Source organism: Eumetopias jubatus, unplaced genomic scaffold (assembly GCF_037043125.1).
Source record: "Eumetopias jubatus isolate StellerSeaLion01/CBP00866 unplaced genomic scaffold, mEumJub1_p1.0 scaffold_17, whole genome shotgun sequence".
In the NCBI taxonomy this organism is placed as follows: Eukaryota; Metazoa; Chordata; class Mammalia; order Carnivora; family Otariidae; genus Eumetopias; species Eumetopias jubatus.
In genome coordinates, this window is record NW_028274823.1 from 66,507,290 (window position 1) to 66,519,919 (window position 12,630).

The 12,630-nt window shown below is 43.5% G+C and overlaps 1 protein-coding gene across 2 annotated transcripts in view; it reads left to right on the forward strand.

Moving 5' to 3' along the window:
• The first annotated feature begins 1,706 nt into the window (after positions 1–1,706).
• The window catches only part of RHOBTB1 (Rho related BTB domain containing 1), a 63,127-nt gene continuing 52,203 nt past the window's right edge, over positions 1,707–12,630 (forward strand). Inside the window, exons 1-2 of one of the 2 annotated variants that reach the window (XM_028124002.1) lie at positions 1,707–1,926; positions 4,035–4,085. The gene's annotated coding sequence lies outside the window, so the exon portion shown is untranslated. The remainder of the gene's footprint in view (positions 1,927–4,034; positions 4,086–12,630) is intronic. The other variant, XM_028124003.1, reaches the window with a different exon arrangement.

Below are 12,630 nucleotides of genomic sequence, written 5' to 3' on the forward strand. Positions count from 1 at the left end.
TTCCCAAGAAATGTGTTCCTGAAAAGAATCTGTATTGATTAAACCTTTCAAAATGGGGTCACTTTTAAATAGACTAAGGAAGTTTATTTTGTGCCAAGTAAATGATCGCCCCCTCATGTCTCTGTCTTGAAATTCTTCTAGTAGACCCCCATACTTGACTTTTCACTACCCTCTCTTCTGAGGGGTAGCACGACCTGGCTGTCCCCGCACCTGAGGAAGGAGGGGATTTACTACCTCCTGCAAATGGCTGATTGAGGAAGTGAAATTGGCTTCGGGTGCTCATGAGTTGTCGGAATTCTTGAAAGCCCAGGACAGTCCAATCCTCCTGGTGAACAATCTTCTCAAAGATTATGGACCAATAACTCCATTTCCAAAGACAGTTCAATGGGGATGGCTTAAACGAATCAGGTTGCCCTTAAAAGGCTCCCCTTCCCCCCCCCAAGCCCCCCCCCCCCCCCCCCCCCCCCCGCCCTTCAACATCTCAGGAACACAGCACCTGAGAACTCCTTGGGGACTAAGGACACATTGTTGCCCTCTTTGTATCCCCTTGGTACACAGCAGCCTCCACACAGGTTTATTAAATGAATGAATTCCATAAGGTAGCTGAACACATCAATACCTTTATTCCCCAGTTGCCTCTTTTTATAGGCCGGGAGTGAGGAGGTGTAAGGCACACTAATTTTAGCAAGCTGACTGAAAGCTCCCTGAGGGCTGGGACAAGGCTGGTTGTGTGCATTGTCACTTTCTTAGAGCTGGACAGGGTACCTACCATACCGTGGGCACACAATAAGTATTTGTTCTATGAATGCATACAGACAGCCCCTGGTCTTGTCCTCAGAGGTCACAGTCAGCCTAGAAGAGCTTAGAGAAAAGTTCACCAGGAGGATTGGACTGTCCTGGGCTTTCAAGAATTCCGACAACCCAGGAGCACCCGAAGCCAATTTCACTTCCTCACTCAGCCATTTGCAGGAGGTAGTAAATCCCCTCCTTCCTCGGGTGGGGGGACAGCCAGGTCGTGCTTACGCCCCCTGCAGGGACCCCAAGTCACAGAGGAAGGTAACCCGGGGGGGGGGGGGGGAGCCCGCCAGCACGTGCAGCCTCCCAGGACAGGAGGAGGCTGGGCTAACGCAGTCCTTAGTCAGCAGCTGGGCTCGCTTTTGAAACAAAAGCCAATGTCCTCCCTCGGAGTCCGCGGCCGGTCAGCTCCTAGGGGGAAGCAAGCCATGCTGCCCAGCCGGTTAGTGGCCCAACTTACTTTTCCAGAGCCTGGGACAAAGGGCCAGCAGTTGTACGGGTGTGGGTGGGACGCCGCGGGTAGGGACGGGGGCCCCGGATCGCCCTGACCCGACCGTCCCGGCCGCCTGGGAGAAGGGTCGGGGGCGCCCGTGCTCCGTGCATGTTCGTCCGGGGCAGTCCGCCTCCCAGCCCCGGCCCTCCCCACCCCCCGGGTCTGCGCAAAGCTGAGGCACCTTTGCCACCCGCGCCCTAGCGCACAGACACACCAGGCCCCGGTTTCATGAATGAAATCCAATCGTGTGGATATAAATAGCCGCGAAGGCTGCTAACGTCACAGTGCGAGCGGCGGCCGCCACGGCGGCGGAGCTCGGGGCCGGGCGCTCGGTTCCGCCCGGCTGGCCCGCCTGGGAGCGGGGTGGGGGCAAGAGGAGAAGGGGAGGGCTGGGGTGGGAAAGGGCGAGCCCCTCTCCCCCGGACGGGGACGAGCGGCCGCGGCGCTGGGCGAGCCCGAAAGGCGAAGCAGTGCCATGCTGCCTTTGTGCAAAGTTGGGCGGCGGGCGGCACGCGGCGAACAGGGGTCCCGCACACCCGCGACCGCGCGCAGTCGTGGCTGCTGCTGAGTGGCGGGGACCCCCCCGCTCCCCCCAACCCTTGAAGGCGGAGAGAGCTCGCGTCTCGCTCGGCTTCAGGGTAGGTTCTGTGTCGTGAGTGCGCTATGGTATGAAACTTATTCTTCGAGCAGCCGCCGCGGAGCCCCCACCGCCCGGGCCCCCAGCGGGTGGCGGGGGGGGCGCCGCGCCACGCGGCCAGCAGCGTCCCGACAGAGAGTTGTGGGACCGAGCTGCTGTGGGAGCCGCCCTCGCTTCTCGGCGAGGCCGGGAACCCTCACATCAGAGGCAAGCAGAAGAGATTTCCAGGAGCGCCCGGACAGCCGCGCCCCTTCTTGGAGCTGAGAAAATGTACAACAGGCACCCTTAGCAGGCTGGCTTCGCCAGGGAGGGGGTGGTGCCGCGTCGACAGGAGGGCTCTTTTCCTTCGAAGAACAGTCGTGGGGAGTCGGAGGACCCGAAAAGGTGGATCGCTCGTCCGTTTAGCGCTTGCACCCCCTTGAGAGTTGACTGGTCAGCCCAGTTTGGCGCTCCCCACCCCCAACCCCGTGTCTATGGAGTCTGTTGTGAGTTGCTGTGACAACAGTGGGAGCTGCCATGAGGGGCTTGCAAAGCACCTTACCTTGTCTCTGTGTGCTCAGCTTTCGGGGAGAACAATGGGGTGAGGGGTGGAGAGGGGAGATGTTGCAGACAAGGGAATCCAATCCCCTCTCCAAAAAAAAAAAAAAGAAGAAGAAGAAGAAGTGGAAGGAAGGCACAACTATGTAAAAATATATCATTAGATCCTACTTTTAGCTGCGCCTTCTCTATCCTCAGCAGTATCAAACATCTCAACTGAGGAGCAATGTCAATATTTAGACTTGGACAAGCCAGAAAGAAGGGAGCGCCAAGCTCAGGGTTTTGACTTGGCTTTGCTCGTCAGCACACAAGCTGTGCCTTTCGAGCTGACTGTACACATTTGCTGGGGAGGGGGGGAATGCATGAAGGTTGATACATATACAAAGGCACCCAGACCTAGGAAACTCCAGGAAGTTAAGACCTGAAGAGTCGCCTTAACTTAACTCCCCCCCCCAACCTGTGCTGTTCATGCAGTTCTTCTGGACCCCAGCCAGAGGCTCAACTTGAGGTTTCTCTAGTTTGGGGCTCCTCCCTCCTCAACCAGGGCTGGGCTGCATATTCTACACTGTCCTGTGTATCCTCTCTAAACTGAAGAAAATATTGTTATCAGTAGTTTTCATCTTTGTATAAAGTCCTCTCACTATCAGCAGATATAAATAGCTAATAGGCTGTGTTTGTGTAACCTCGGGCAAGCTCTAGGCTTTTCTAAACATACATTGATAAGTTTGTTTACAAACACTTTAGAAATTTGGAATTACATTTCCTTTCCAGTAACTTTGTAGATGCCTAGGAGTCACTGGTTGCTAGAAAATAAACACAAGTTCTTTTCAGTATAAATAATGTCTGCCTACTGCTCTGCAGGTGGGGTAAGCAGTAAATTATTATATTAGGTTGCCTCTCAGATTCCTGGATCATATTTAGACATACTAGTGGGAAAGGGGTTTAACCAGTTCCTCTCAGTGTGGAAGATTTTGAAAAATCATTGGGAAGCAATAAAATCGTGGGCAGCCTTCTTCTAAACTTACCCATTGGTTGTTATTTTCCCAAATTTTGAAGGTAGTGTAAATTTAAGTACTTAGGGCTGTGTGCGATCACAGAGGTCAAAATAGAAACACAGGTAATTTGATGCCATTGGCCCAGCATCACAACTTATAAACTATACAAATATAATTTAATAGGAAAAAGTAGAATCATTTCATCTTTTACTTATGATGATATTGCCCCAAAATATTATTTTGGAGGAATAATGTGTCCACTTCTATGACTTCTGTATGGTAAAATGCCTGGAAGGTTTTCCTTGTTCCTGTCCGTGGGTTTGGGCCAAGTGCTTTTTTTGTATCATCCCCAAATGCTCAGAAATATATTTTCACAAATGCTACAAAATGTTAACCTAACTATTTCAGTATATTTGACCCAAAGAAATGCCACTTCAGTACTGGCACTTAGCAAGAGTAAAGCAGATTCTGCCCTGTGGGGGTGGAGGGGAGAAAACTGTGTGTTGAAAATTGTGGTGGCTCCCCATGTGTTCCTGGTCAGCAGTAGGACTTACAAGTGTTTCTCTCTTTTATGTAGGTAAGTCCAGCTGTGAGCAGGGTGTTCTGTTCTTCACTTCCAGAAAGCCAGGTCAGTGTCTCAGTGCAAACCCATGACCGTAGATTGATGACATGTTGTGTCTAATTCTGAGCATGGATTTCAGAACAAGTTTCTGAGTCATTTGTCTTAAAACAATTTGTCTTTACCATTTTTTCATAGACTCAGTTATGAAGATCACAAGTTCAGTGATTAATAAAATTATTCTCTTTACTCTGCGAGTAAATGGTACTAAAATGAACCTTGAATCGGTTTGTACTTTACGACTTTTGTGGAGGGGTGGGGGTCAAAGGGACGTCAGAATCACTGAGGATGCTGGGGATCTGGGTGCTTGATAATTAAGGTTTTACTTCTAGTCTTAGCACTCTAGAGCTGGAAGAAACTTGATATAATAATAGCTCATATTTTTTTAGCATAAACCAAAGTTTGGATAATGTGTTGCATTCTTTACATTTATGTTCTCATTCTGCATCTTAAAAAAAAAAAAAACCCTCTGAGGTGAAACTATTCTCTTGATCCCCAAAAGACAGGTGAACAATTGGAAGTTCAGAGAAGTTAGATAATATATTCCATTCCTACTTCTAGGAAATGGAAGAACTAGGATTTTTAAAAATTCTGTCTTACACTAAAACCTAGACTTTCTAGTTGAAAAATTCTTCTCTAGTAGGGAAATTGGGGCCAAGAAAGGTTAAGTGAGTTGCCTAAGATAACTTGGTAATTACAGTTCATATAATAACATGAAACAGCCCAACTGTTGCAAAAGATAAACACCCTTCTCTTAAATAAAATGGTGTAATAGTAAGTATTCATGTGTACTTTCTGGCATAGCACTCAGATTAAAAAAGTTTTTATCAGGAGATCTCTGATCTTAAGGATCTTACAAACAGATTTAAAAGGCAAGATATTAAACATTCATGTATGAAAAATTAGAGGATAAATCAAGATCATACGTGTCAAAACGCTGAATTGGGAGGTCAGTGGTACATTTACGAGTTCAGCATTTTCCACTCTGTGGAATTACTTTGCAATTCCATGTATGCGTGGAAGAAATTTCAAGCACATATTTTGTCTGGATAGATGATAAATGAGTGAGAGTTTACGAGAAGACAGAAGGTAGAATTTCAACCCAACAGGGAGAGATTATGCCGTCATCCAGAACTGCTAAATTACAGTATCTCAAACTCAAAGGTGTTATTGCTTCAAAAGCATTGTAACAAAATTGTGAGCTGTTTGAATCTGCACAGCATCTTTGAGAAAGCATTACTATTTAGCATGATACTTTAAAGTACTCAATTCCTTTTGGAACCTTAAGTTGTCTAAAATGTGACATACAGATAAATTTGGATGCATAATAGATAAATCCCAACCAAAATTCTGAAAATGGCCAGTAAAGATTAAGCAGGACATTTTCAGTTTTTACCAGGATTGACAGCCTTCTCTTCCCAACTTGCCTGCTTTTTGTAGAATAATTTCTAACAGTTGTCAGTCCTTCTTAGGCAGTATTATATAAAGGAGTAAACAAATAATGAAATGGGGAACAAATTAGTAAAGAAAACCTTAATATGTCATCTTTTAAAAAATGTACTGATATCCCAACTCAAGCTAATAGCCCTAAAAGCTTAATTAGCTAAGAGATACTTTTAAGTATTTAAGGGGTTGTTATAAGCTGTCCTATAATAGCGTTGTCCTGTACAAGTTGTTCTACAGTGTATCATTACAGAATAGATCATAAGAACACTGAGAAGATCCCATTGCAAGTTAAGACCTCACCATCAACTGATACTTAGTTAAGTGTGGCAGTGCTGTGTCATAAAAATACCAGTATAGCAACTGTAAACCTGTAGTTATTTAAAAAGTAAAATTAGGGGCACCTGGCTGGCCCAGTCAGTAGAGCATGTGACTCTTGACCTTGGGGGCCTGAGTTCGAGCCCTGTGTTGGGCACAGAATTTAGAAAATAAAAAAACCTAAAAATAAATAAAGAGTAAAATTATATTCTGAGTCAGATGTTAGCAAGACCTTATAATTAGCATGTTATCCCTAATAATAATTTAAATAGCAATCATTCATTTGCTTTATTGAACTTCAGAAGCCTTTGGTTCATATGCTTGACCTATCTTGAAACATGGATGGAAACACTTGAAATTTTATTGTTCTTCACTTGGGAAATTTGCCTGTAGAAAACAGAGGAATTTAAAAAAAACTTTTCGATTGGTCTTCTTTTAGAAAACAGGCACTTCAGTCTCATTGTTTGAAGGCCTCACTCTTGCTTCATGTAATAGGGTTCAAAGAGTACAGGTGATCTGAATTTGGTTTTTGCGTTCATCTTCTTTTCTGCACTCAGGCTTCCCACCAGCCTCACAACACCAAAACAAAACTTGGAGAAGGAATGAAACTTAAGTCACGAAAAGTGGCTTATGTTGTGTAGAAAGGGGCAGGAGGTGGGAGAGTCGGGGAGTGGGGAGGGAAGCTTTGCTGGGAAGACCAAGAGGCAGTCACTCAAATGGATGGGATGTGTATGGACGGGTTAGTTATATATCAGCCTCCAAATTATTTTTTTTCAAAAGTCACCACCTCCTCTTCCTGAAATCCTGTGTTCCTTGTGCACATAGGGCAGAAACTGGGAAATAGGCAAATAAAAGAAACTGACATGAACTGTGGGTATGACAGTCACTCTTTCCAGATGGCCCAAGACACTTCTGTCTCCAAATACTCCCTCCAGCTGTCCCATCTAGTACATTAGCATTGTCTCTGGCAAGGTTCTCTCCACTAAGGGATGAATTCGGAAGTTTTACAAAGAAAGAAGGGGATGCCAGTAGGTACAGAAGAAGCAATTCCATTTCTCCACTCTGCACCTGTGTTTATTTATTGCATAGACACAGGTTAATGCCAAGTTCCCCATACTAATGAGGTTACCATCTCAGGCTCCATCCCTCTGTGAGGAAAGTTCCTTTGAATTGTTACTCAACCATAGTCCAAACCCCTAATGAGCACTAGAATAATAATAACCAGTGATTATTATGCACCTGTTAGATGCCAGACATTTTACTGCATTTCATCTAAAATTACCAAATTCCAATTTTACAGAAGCAAAAAAATGGAACTCAGATATGTTAAGTTCAAAGAGCTAACAGAAGGTAGAGCTTAGATTTGCACCCAGGTCTGCCTAAGAACCTGAACATGTGTTTGCTTTAAATCAACTCCTGGAGGGCAGGGGAGAGAAACACTTTAAACCATTTCATCCCAGGTTATTTTTGCAGATGGTAGACACAGGAGTTAAATAATTATTCTTACGGGGTTTTTTGTTTTGTTAGTTTTGTTTTTGATCTAACTTGAACCACATAGCAGGCCTGTCTGGACAAATTTGTTAACTCTCCAGGTCATTTATAATATATTCTGACTGAAGTCAAATCTTAAACAGTTGAGTCATGGAGGGTGGACTCATGCATCCAGAAAAGTCCTCAGAGATACTTAAGACAACCTCATGTAAGTGAAAAAAACCTGCCACCCAGAGAAATGATCTAGCTTACCTACTCTCATGGTTAGTAACAGATGCAGCGGGACGTGAACCCTGGTTCCCAAGTCCCAGCCCAGGACTCGCTTCTAGGACATAACACTGCCTGAAAAGTGCCAAGTCTTCCAAACCCTCCCATGAAGCCAAAATGACAACTATCAAGTATGAAATTCATTGGAAACCTAAGATAGATCTGGGAATGAGCGCTAAGAGGACTCCAGCTGTGTAAAGATACAGTGGGCACTAAGAGAAACCTCGCTTCTCTGCCTTGACGCCAATGCAGAGCAGTCCTCCCGCTGACTCAAAGCATAGCAGCCCCACTCCCAGTTCTTCTGCCTTGTCTTTGTGGAACCATTTGGTTCAATCAAGTACGGAGCTTTTCAATTCTGTCTATGCACCTCTGGCTTTTTGCTAACTATGTGACATGTAAGTATTTCTTTGGACCTCATTTTTCTCATCTATAGAGTGGGGACAGTATCATCGTCTCAGAGAATTCTGCAGATGTTATGAAATCACACACGTAAAGCACATAGTTGGTGCTCAGTAAGAGATAGTTCTCTTCTCTTCTTTGCCTTCCTAGAGTATTTTAAGGGAAAATGTTACCATTTTTCCCCTAAATGAATAGAGTTGTTTGAATTCTGACATTGCAAGGGGTTGTTACAGTAACCTTTTTTCTTGGGTGAAAACGTGCCCAGTGGTCTCCGGAGGTCCCGGTGGCCCAGTCACGATTACATCGGTTTTCCTTGCACTGTAGGCTTGCCATGGTGTTCTTCGTTCTTAAATTATTTTATTGCTTCAGTATCTGCTGCGAAGTAATACCAAGCCCCTCTTGGAGATTTGTGGCTCCCATTTCCTTGCAGACACTGTTGAGGCATCAGACATGTTTTCCACATAGACCCTTGCATCCCAGAGCAACTACTATATTTTCAGCCAAGTAACTAAGAAATGCTTCCAGAGAATATTACTGCCGGTAGAACATTCATGCTTTCAATTTCAAAATACGTGAGACTTGCCTACCATCATTCCAGTTAACTCAAGCATGAAGAGCTGCTGTCTGTGCTCTGGCCCTGTCTTTTCCTCCTGTGTCGCTGACTAATCTATCGATAGGAAAAACATAAGCACAGCAATTTCCCCTTCCACCCTCAGTGCTTGATAACTACCCTGGCCTAAATTACATCTCCGGGAAGTGTTTCATCACACTCCTCTCCCCAGCTGCCACACTGTGTCACGTGGCACTTGCTGTCCCGCTTCGGATTTTTGGAACCAAGTCTTTGGCAGCACATCCTATTTGTCACGTACATGGAGGAAAGCCACTGTGGTGATTTTTTTCTTATTGTACTTTCTCCCCCCTTTTAAATTAATAATCCGAGGGGCCCAGGATCGCCTTTATTTTCCTAGTGGCACAGTCTCCCTTTCAGTGTTTGACAAAGGTAAATTGCAAGATGTGTGTCCTTTTCTTCAGCTTTAGGGAGTGGCTGAACCGGTTGCTAGCCGCTTCCAGATTACCAATTGCTAGATTGAGATGACTAGTCTCAAATTGGTTATATAAATTTTAGTTCAGGGGCGCCTGGGTGGCTCAGTCATTAAGCGTCTGCCTTCGGCTCAGGTCATGATCCCAGGGTTTTGGGATCAAGCCCCTCATCAGGCTTCCTGCTCCACGGAAGCCTGCTTCTCCCTCTCCCACTCCCCCTGCTTGTGTTCCCTCTCTCCTCTCTCTCTCTTAAATAAATAAAATCTTAAAAAAAAATTTTTTTAGTACATACCAAGGAGTCTGTTTGTAAAGCAGTGCTTCTCAGACTTTAATGTACATACAGATCCCCTGGGCATCTTGGTACAGTGCGGATTCTGATTCAGGAGTTCTGGGGTGGGACCTGAGATGATGCCTTTCGCCCAAGCTCCCCATTGATGCCAAAACGCCTGGTCTAAGGAGCCAGTTTTGAGTAGTGAAGGTCTGAAGTCGAGGTGCTACTGTAGCTTATGCTGAAACTCACGCCTTCCAGGCTGTAAGATTCCCACCTTATTTTGTTTGCTTGTTTCTTAAATCATAATAGACAGCCGTGGAATCCTAAACATGGAAGGGATGTACATACACAGCAGTGTGCTAGTAAATCAACCAGCTCTCTGAGAAAAAAAAGAATGCATTTATGTGCATACATATGTTGATTATAAATTTTACTGACGTAAAGAATGTATGTAGCATACACTTTGCAAATAATAAAAAAATAGACAATGCTCTTTATTGTAAATTCCATAAAGCTAGTTGGGTTTTATGGAATGCTGGTTGTTTTTTGCTGAACCTTTTTATCCACAACCTACCTGTGGTACAATTGATGAAGGGGTGTAATTCCCATATAAATGTTGGCTGATATTTTCCATTATGTTAATGAGCAAGATAAAAGTGCAACAACAAAGACATGTCAGAACTGTACTCATTTATCAAAGATACGAGTAACTTCTCTGCTGAACCGGATAATAGCTTTTAAATAGTGTAAAGATATTTCCTTAAATGTATTATTCACAATGTAACAGCTCCACATGTAACACACTTTTAAGTTTAATCTGCATTGTTAGGATTTTTTAATCATTTTCTTAAGACAAGCAACAAAACAACAAAGCAAGCCCTGAATTGTAGTGGTTGCCAATTTCTGTGGTATAAAGACTCCCACCACGGCCAATTTCAAGCTACTGTTGTGACTGAGTGTGGAGTTGGGAGAGATGGCCCAGTAGTCCGCTGCGATCTAGTATTTCCACCATACAGATAAAATTGGCATAAATAACCCCAAAATGTAGTAATAGTAAAATATAATAAAATAATTAGAAAATGATGAGTTTTGAGAATTTAGTACCTTTGTTTTTAGTATGATTTCTTTAATCAAAACTTGGTATAATTTAATTTTTAATACTGACCCTAGTTTATTTATGTTTATTTGTTTCTTGAAGTAGAGTGACACCCAATGTTACATTAATTTCAGATTTACAACATAGTGACTTGACAACTCTGTACATTATGCTTTAACAGGTTTGTAAAAATCCTGAAAATTTAACAACCAGTTCCCATGCGCAGGTGGGGGCTGGCTCCAGCACACCACTGGATGTAGATCATCCCGTCAAGTGATTCTCAGCCTTTGCTTTCCATTGGAATACCCCAGGAAACCCATAACCTACAGTCAGTAGATTTTTGTTAGGGCCTAGGAATCTGAATTTAAAACATTTTTATCGACATGCATCTTATTTAAAGAAAAATGCAAAAATCAGAAGAATATAACTTAAAAGAATTTTCCTACCACATAACCAGTACCAACATGGAGAAACAGAAGATCGCCAGCACCCAGAAGCTCTTTTTAAATCCTTATCCAGTCACTACCCAGCCAAGGTAACCACTACCTTGGCTTCCAATACCATGGACTCACTGTGCCTGCTTTTGAACGTTTACATAAACAAAATCTCTTTAATGTCTGGTTTCTTCCCCTCAATATTGTGTTTGGGAGGCTTATTCATAATGTATGTAGCAGGAGTTCATCCATTTTACTATAGTGCCGTGTGGTATCCCATTATGACTGGAGCTCAGTTTATTATTTATTTATCCATTCTACTGATGGTGGGTTGTTTCCAGCTGTTTGCTATTATGAATAGTACTGTCAAGAATATTCTTTAGGCGCCTGGCTGGCTCAGTTGGAAGAGTTTGCAACTCTTGATCTCGGGGTCATGGGTTCGAGCCCCACATTGGGTGTAGAGATTACTAAAAAATAATAAATAAATCTTAGGGAAAAAAGAATATTCTTGTACAGGCAGCAGTACTTAAAGTAAAACTAAACAGATTCCCCCAGTGATCCTAATAAGCAGCTGATCTCTTGACTGCCTTCTCTACAACTCCCCCCTCCTCCCTTATTTCTCGTATAATATGACCAAGGCTATTGATTCTTTTGTGTGAATGTAATTTTAGTACCATAAGCCATGAAGCTGTGTGTTCCCATTCATTACAGTATGTTCTCCGGGCTCTTTTCAATTTATGTTCACCAACTGCCCCTTTCATCAAGACACCGGCTCTTGTGCACTCTAAATAGGGATGAGATTTGGCCTCACATCAATAGCATGGAGGAATAATAGATAAAGTGGAGATGCGGCCAAGGCTAAATTTGGCAGCTGATCATTAAGGCTCCTGGAAAGAGGCTTCAATGAAGGGGAATTGTTTCCCTTTGTGTATATCAAACAAAAATCAACAGTGAACCCTGAGATATTTCAGATTCTAATATTTTTAAAAATTCATTTATTTGAAATAGACTAGCAACTCTCCTCTGAAAGAACTGAAATCTCTCAAAGTCTGATGACTCCATCTGGAAAGATTAGAGAAGGAGGTTTTCCCTTTGGCTTCTTCCTATACCTGGTGTTCAGCGGGTGTATTCTTGCTACATTGTTCTAGGATGAGTGGCTGTGTGTGGGGGAGGGGGATCTATTGAGATGTTAGTTTCTTTGATTTAAGTCAAGAGAGCTGAATGACTGGGAGCTCCAGGATGATATTGTTGATGAGTGGGCCGGCTGCTCAGCATTAAAAGAAAGGTTCCTGGAGCAGCAGGCCCTGAAAGGCACTTCACCTAAAGCTCCCAAGGTATGCAGAGAGGAGGCAAAGAGTACACATGAACGCCACATAAGGAAGGAAGAATGTATGCTCACACACATAAATATTCTAGTCCCTGATTGTCCTACCTCCCGATCCTCACTTTTCTGTAAATTTTTTGTTATAAAATTTCTTTGTTACTATAGAAAAGATAGAATATATAGATAGGAAAAAAAAAATTAAATCAGCTTATAATCCCAATTGGCATTAATATTTGAATGTTTGTCCCAAATGTTGCTGTGTGTATTTAGGTACATAATTTTTAAGGAATGGTGTTATTCTGTAAATTCTTCTGTCATCTTTTTTCATTTAAATGTTTATCATGAACGTATATGACAAAAAAATGTACTCCTCTAACACATTTTGTTGGCAGTATACTCCCCTATTATGTGGGAGATATTTATTGTTGGGAGTTTTTTTAACCAACCCCCCCTCCACCCCCGCATGGCTG